General features: G+C 45.2%; 1 pseudogene; it reads left to right on the top strand.

Moving 5' to 3' along the window:
* Nucleotides 1–617: 617 nt before the first annotated feature.
* LOC700045 (large ribosomal subunit protein eL8 pseudogene) lies at nucleotides 618–1,996 on the top strand (annotated as a pseudogene).
* Nucleotides 1,997–5,549: the final 3,553 nt, after the last annotated feature.

Below are 5,549 nucleotides of genomic sequence, written 5' to 3' on the forward strand. Positions count from 1 at the left end.
AATGGGTGGCAGGGTGCGCCTGTTTCTAAGGAGGGTTCTGGGGTATGGGGGACAGCGTTAAGCGCATCCTGGAGCCACAGGCTGGGGGACTGGCCGCCAGCCAGCGCTGGATGCGGCGAGGGCTGGGATGCACTCGGGCTCCAGGGTGCCGAACCTGGGGCGGGCTGACTTCGGCGATCCGCGCCTCCGCCCCTCGCCCGGGAGGCGGCGCTGGGGACCTTCAGCCCTCCAGCTGCCCCACGCCCCAACCAACGCGACCCTCCGGCCGCTGGGGCTGGCTGCTTAGACGCGGCGCAGGGGGAGAGGGTGGACGCTGGGCGTCCCCGAGGTCGCCCCGTGAGCTAAGACAGCCGAGCGCGGAGCCAGGCAAACGGCTCCGTGTATCCTCCGCGCCCTCCAGTCCGAGAGCGACCCTAGCTGGAGTGCCAGAACCGCTGCCTGGGCCTCACGGGAACCGCAGGGAGCTGCCGAGGGTCCCTCTGGCCAGAGCCCTGCATTTCTCTGACCCCACCTATCCCGGGACCTTGGAGTCTGCGGCTGCGGGCTAACAAGGAGGGCAGGTGCCTTAGAGAAGTGGTGGATCCCATTAGAGAGGCTTTGCTGCCGCAACCACAGCAATGGAAGCCCCCTGCAACCTCGCTGCGCCCATCCCGTCCCCTCTACTCGCCCACAAGTTCCAAAGCACCGTACTGTATCCAAGTTCTCAAAATAACCCTTCATCTAATGCAGTGTGAACATAAGCACAAACACACAAACAGTGACATGATCTCAGCTTACTGCAACCTCTGCCTTCTGGGTTCAAACGAACCTCCAACCTCAGCCTCTCAACTAGCTGGCACTACAAACAAGGGCTACCAGGCCCAGCTAATTTTTGTATTTTTAGTAGAGATGGGGTTTCCCCTTGTTGCCCAGGCTGGTCTCGAACTCCTGGACTCAAAGGATCCACACACCACAAGAACCTTATAAACAACTAACTGAGAAGTTAATTGTAAATGCCATCTGCAGGGTTAAATACATGCAAACCTTGGAGAAATTTTAGGAAAAAAGAAAGAAAAGAAAGAAAGAAAGAAAAAGAAAGAAAGAAAGAAAGAAAGAAAGAAAGAAAGAAAGAAAGAAAGAAAGAACGAACGAACAAGCAGAGGCCCATGTCTTGCCAGACACAAATAAAATAAGTACCATAAAATTACTGTAATAGTCTCCCCTCCCACTGCCCAAGATATCGAAAGGAAAGAAGGCCAAGGGGAAGAAGGTGGCTCCGGCCCCTGCTGTCATGAAGAAGCAGGAGGCCAACAAAGTGGTGAATCCCCCATTTGAGAAAAGGCCTAAGAATTTTGGCATTGGACAGGACATCCAGCCCCAAAGAGACCTCACCAGCTTTGTGAAATGGCCCCGCTATATTAGGTTGCAGAGGCAGAGAGCCATCCTCTATAAGCAGCTGAAAGTGCCTTCTGCGATTAACCAGTTCACCCAGGCCCTGGATCGCCAAACAGCTACTCACAAGTACAGACCAGAGACAAAGCAAGAGAAGAAGCAGAGGCTGTTGGCCCCGGCCCAGAAGAAAACTGCTGGCAAAGGGGAAGTCCCCATTAAGAGACCATCTGTCCTTCAAGCAGGAGTTAACATCATCATCACCTTGGTGGAGAATAAGAAAGCTCAGCCAATGGTGATTGCACACGACATGGATCCCATTGAGCTGGTTGTCTTCTTGCCTGCCCTGTGTCGTAAAATGGGGGTCCCTTACTGCATCAAGGGGAAGGCAAGACTGGGCCATCTAGTCTACAGGAAGACCTGCGCCACTGTCGCCTTCACACAGGTGAACTCGGAAGGCAAAGGCGCTTTGGCTAAGCTGGTGGAAGGTATCAGGACCAATTACAATGACAGATACGATGAGATCTGCTGTCACTGGGGCGGCAATGTCCTAGGTCCCAAGTCTGTGGTTCGTATCGCCAAGCTCAAGAAGGCAAAGGCTAAAGAACTTGCCACTAAACTGAGTTAAATGTACACTGTTGAGTTTTCTGTACATAAAAATAATTAAAATAATACAAATTTTCCTTCAAGAAATTTACTGTAGTAAAACATTGTGAGACTAGCAGAAGGATAAATAAACAGATTAAGGGAATAGAACGAACAGACACCAGAAACAAATCAGCACATCTAGTCACCTAAATATGACAGAGCTACACTTTTAAACTGTGAATAAAGGATTGATTATTCAATAAATGTTGTTAAACATTTAAAGAACTGATTTTGATCAGTAACTGAGGTTACTCCTCAGACTCTGCAGTGCTGGGGGTCTGGAATTATGTAGGTGGGAGTGGGGTGAGGTGTGGCTACAACTCCAGCAGAAAGAGGCCAACAGGCTGGGATGAAGAATCAGTCCAGAATCAGGGCTTCCAGAGCAGCTGAAATTGAGGAGGGAGGAGGAATTCCAGAAAGAAGAGACCAACAGAGGGAGAGCCCCCAAATCTGTACATAACCCCTCTCAAGTTCTTGGCTGACTCCTAAGCTGCACTGGTACAGGCCAAGACTCCAAGGAATCCAGAGGAAAGCAAGCACTGACCAGAGATTTCAACAGCTGCCCTGTGCTAGAGAAACAGTGCAGAGCTCAGATCCCATCAAGTAATATTAACTTCATGTTTGTCATACACAATCAAAAATATTTTTTCCTGGCTTGTCATTTAAATTTTAACTTTGCTTATTGCATTTTTTCCCATAAACAAGATTGACAGTTTTATGCACACAAACTTGTCAATATTTTTCAGTGTGGCTTTGTTTTGCTGAAATGCTTGGGCAGTCTATAAAATTATGAAAATATACTCTATAATTTCTTGATTGGTAGGTTTGGTTTTGTTTATATTATTGTTTTTGTTATTTTGTTATGGCTGATTTTTTAAAACTATTAAATCTTTGCTCTAAGCTAATATCCGAGATTTTGACGAAAGTGATATCTCTTATAAAAATAGATCAGAGGCCGGGCGCGGTGGCTCAAGCCTGTAATCCCAGCACTTTGGGAGGCCGAGTCGGGCGGATCACGAGGTCAGGAGATCGAGAACATCCTGGCTAACACGGTGAAACCCCGTCTCTACTAAAAATACAAAAAACTAGCCGGGCGAGGTGGCGGGTGCCTGTAGTCCCAGCTACTCGGGAGGCTGAGGCAGGAGAATGGCGTAAACCCGGGGGGCGGAGCTTGCAGTGAGCTGAGATCCGGCCACTGCACTCCAGCCTGGGCGACAGAGCGAGACTCCGTCTCAAAAAAAAAAAAAAAAAAAAAAAAAAAAAATAGATCAGAATTAGCTCTTTAAGTGTTTAACAACATTTATTGAATGATCGATTCACATTAGATGATCTTGGGAGGTGGGCGTGGGGGTAAGGAACATGGTTTTCAAAGGATGCAAAGTTTCAGTTAGACAGGCGGAAGCAGTTCAAGAGATCTGTTTACAACATGGAGACTATAGTTAGTCACAAAGTACGGTATTATATTCTTGAAAATCACTAAGAGAATAGATTCTAGGTGTTCTCACCACAAAGATGATAAGTATATGAGGTAATATAAATGTTTATTAGCTCAATTTAGCCATTTTACAATGTATACCTATTTCTTTTCTTTAATCTCCTACAGAAACGATCTGTACATATTCCAAATATCATGTTATATGTGATAAATACATATAATTTTTGTCAATTTTTAATATTTATTTATTTATTTTGAGGCAGTGTCTTGCTCTGTTGCCCAGGTTGGAGTATAGTGGTGTGATCTCAGCTCACTGCAACCTTCGCCTCCCGGGTTCAAGCGATTCTCCTGCCTCAGTCTCCCAAGCAGCTGGAACTACAGGTGTGCCCCACTGCACCCATTTAATTTTTGTATTTTTAGTAGCGACAGGGTTTCACTATATTGGCCAGGCTGGTCTTGAACTTCTGATGCCATGATCCACCCGCCTTGGCCTCCCAAACTGCTGGGATTACAGGCATGAGCCACCACACCCGGCCACGCCCAGCTAATTTTTATATTTTTTTTGTAAAGATGAGGTTTCATCATGTTGCCCAGGCTGGTTTTGAACTCCTGGCTCCAAGTAATCCACCCACCTCAGCTTCTGAAAGGGCTGGGACTACAGGCATGAGCCACTGTGCTTGGCCAAAATACTTAATTACTTTTTAAAAAGAAAAAGCTTGGTAAACACTCTGGCTTTCCATTAAAACCCCAGAAAGGACACACCTCAGAGTAATGGCTACTTCCCAGGACTGAGGACTATGCCTGAGGACTAAAGGCAAAATTGAAATATGTCTGCTCTGAAAAGTCTCAAATCAAGTTTCCATAGGATCAAAATGATGTGCTTGTGATTAAACTTCCTCCAAGAACAACAAAAAAATTCTTAAGTGGAAGATAGCAGAATTCAAAGTCTCTAAAACGTGTCAACCACTATATTTAGAAGGCAATAAAAGCTTGCTAGTGATGATAAAAAGCAGAAAAATGTGACCTTCAATATAGAGGGAGATTGTCACTAGAAGCAGACCAACAAATGACACAGTGTTGAAACTGGCCCACAAGAATTGTAAAGTATTATAAATATATTAAAGAATGTATGGGAAAAGATAAATATAAAAAAGAAAAAGACAGGAATTTCAGGAGCGAGATGGAAACTAAGGATAGATACGGAAACTAAAAAAGGAACCAAATCCTAAAATAAACATATACAATACCTGAAATCAAAAATGTATTGAAAGAGCTTAAAAGTAGATTGGACCTGCAGAAGAAAGAATGAACTTGAAGGCAGTCAATAAAAATTATCTAAACTGAAGAACAAAGAATAGAGATCAATAAAGAATCAAGAACAAAGAATTGAACAGAGGCCGGGTTTGGTGGCTCACACCTGTAATCCCAGCGCTTTGGGAGACTGAGCTGGGCGGATCACCTGAGGTCAGGAGTTCGAGACCAGCCTGGCCAACATGCTGAAACCCCTTCTCTACTGAAAATACAATAATTAGCTGGCCATGGTGGCACACGCCTATAATCCCAGCTACTCAGGAGGCTGAGGCAGGAGAATTGCTTGAGCCCGGGAGATGGAGGTTACAGTGAGCTGAGGTCATGCCACTGCACTCCAGCCTGGACTCTGCCTCAAAAAAAAAAAAAAAAAGGAAAAAAAGAAAATTGAACAGAATCTCAATGACTTGTGGGACACTGTAAAGCCATCTAAAATACCTATAATTGGAGCCCCAGAAAGAAAGGATTAGACAAGGAGGTAGGGGGAGAAAATTATTTGAATTATTTCAACATGAAATTATTCATTATTTGAAGGAAAAGAATGAGGGAGAGTAAGTGGGAATATCCTGTCATAAGATTCTAACATTATAATTGAAATGGTATAATACTAGTTCAAAGTAGACTTGATATGCCAGTCACAGTGGCTCACACCTGTAATCCCAGCACTTTGGGAGGTCAAGTTGGACAGATCACTAGAGGTCAGGAGTTCAAGACAAACCTGGCCAACATGGGGAAACCCCATCTCTACTAAAAATACAAAAATTAGCTGGGTGTGGTGGTGTACAACTAT

The sequence above is a fragment of the Macaca mulatta genome, chromosome 9 (genome assembly GCF_049350105.2).
Source record: "Macaca mulatta isolate MMU2019108-1 chromosome 9, T2T-MMU8v2.0, whole genome shotgun sequence".
NCBI classification, from domain to species: domain Eukaryota; kingdom Metazoa; phylum Chordata; class Mammalia; order Primates; family Cercopithecidae; genus Macaca; species Macaca mulatta.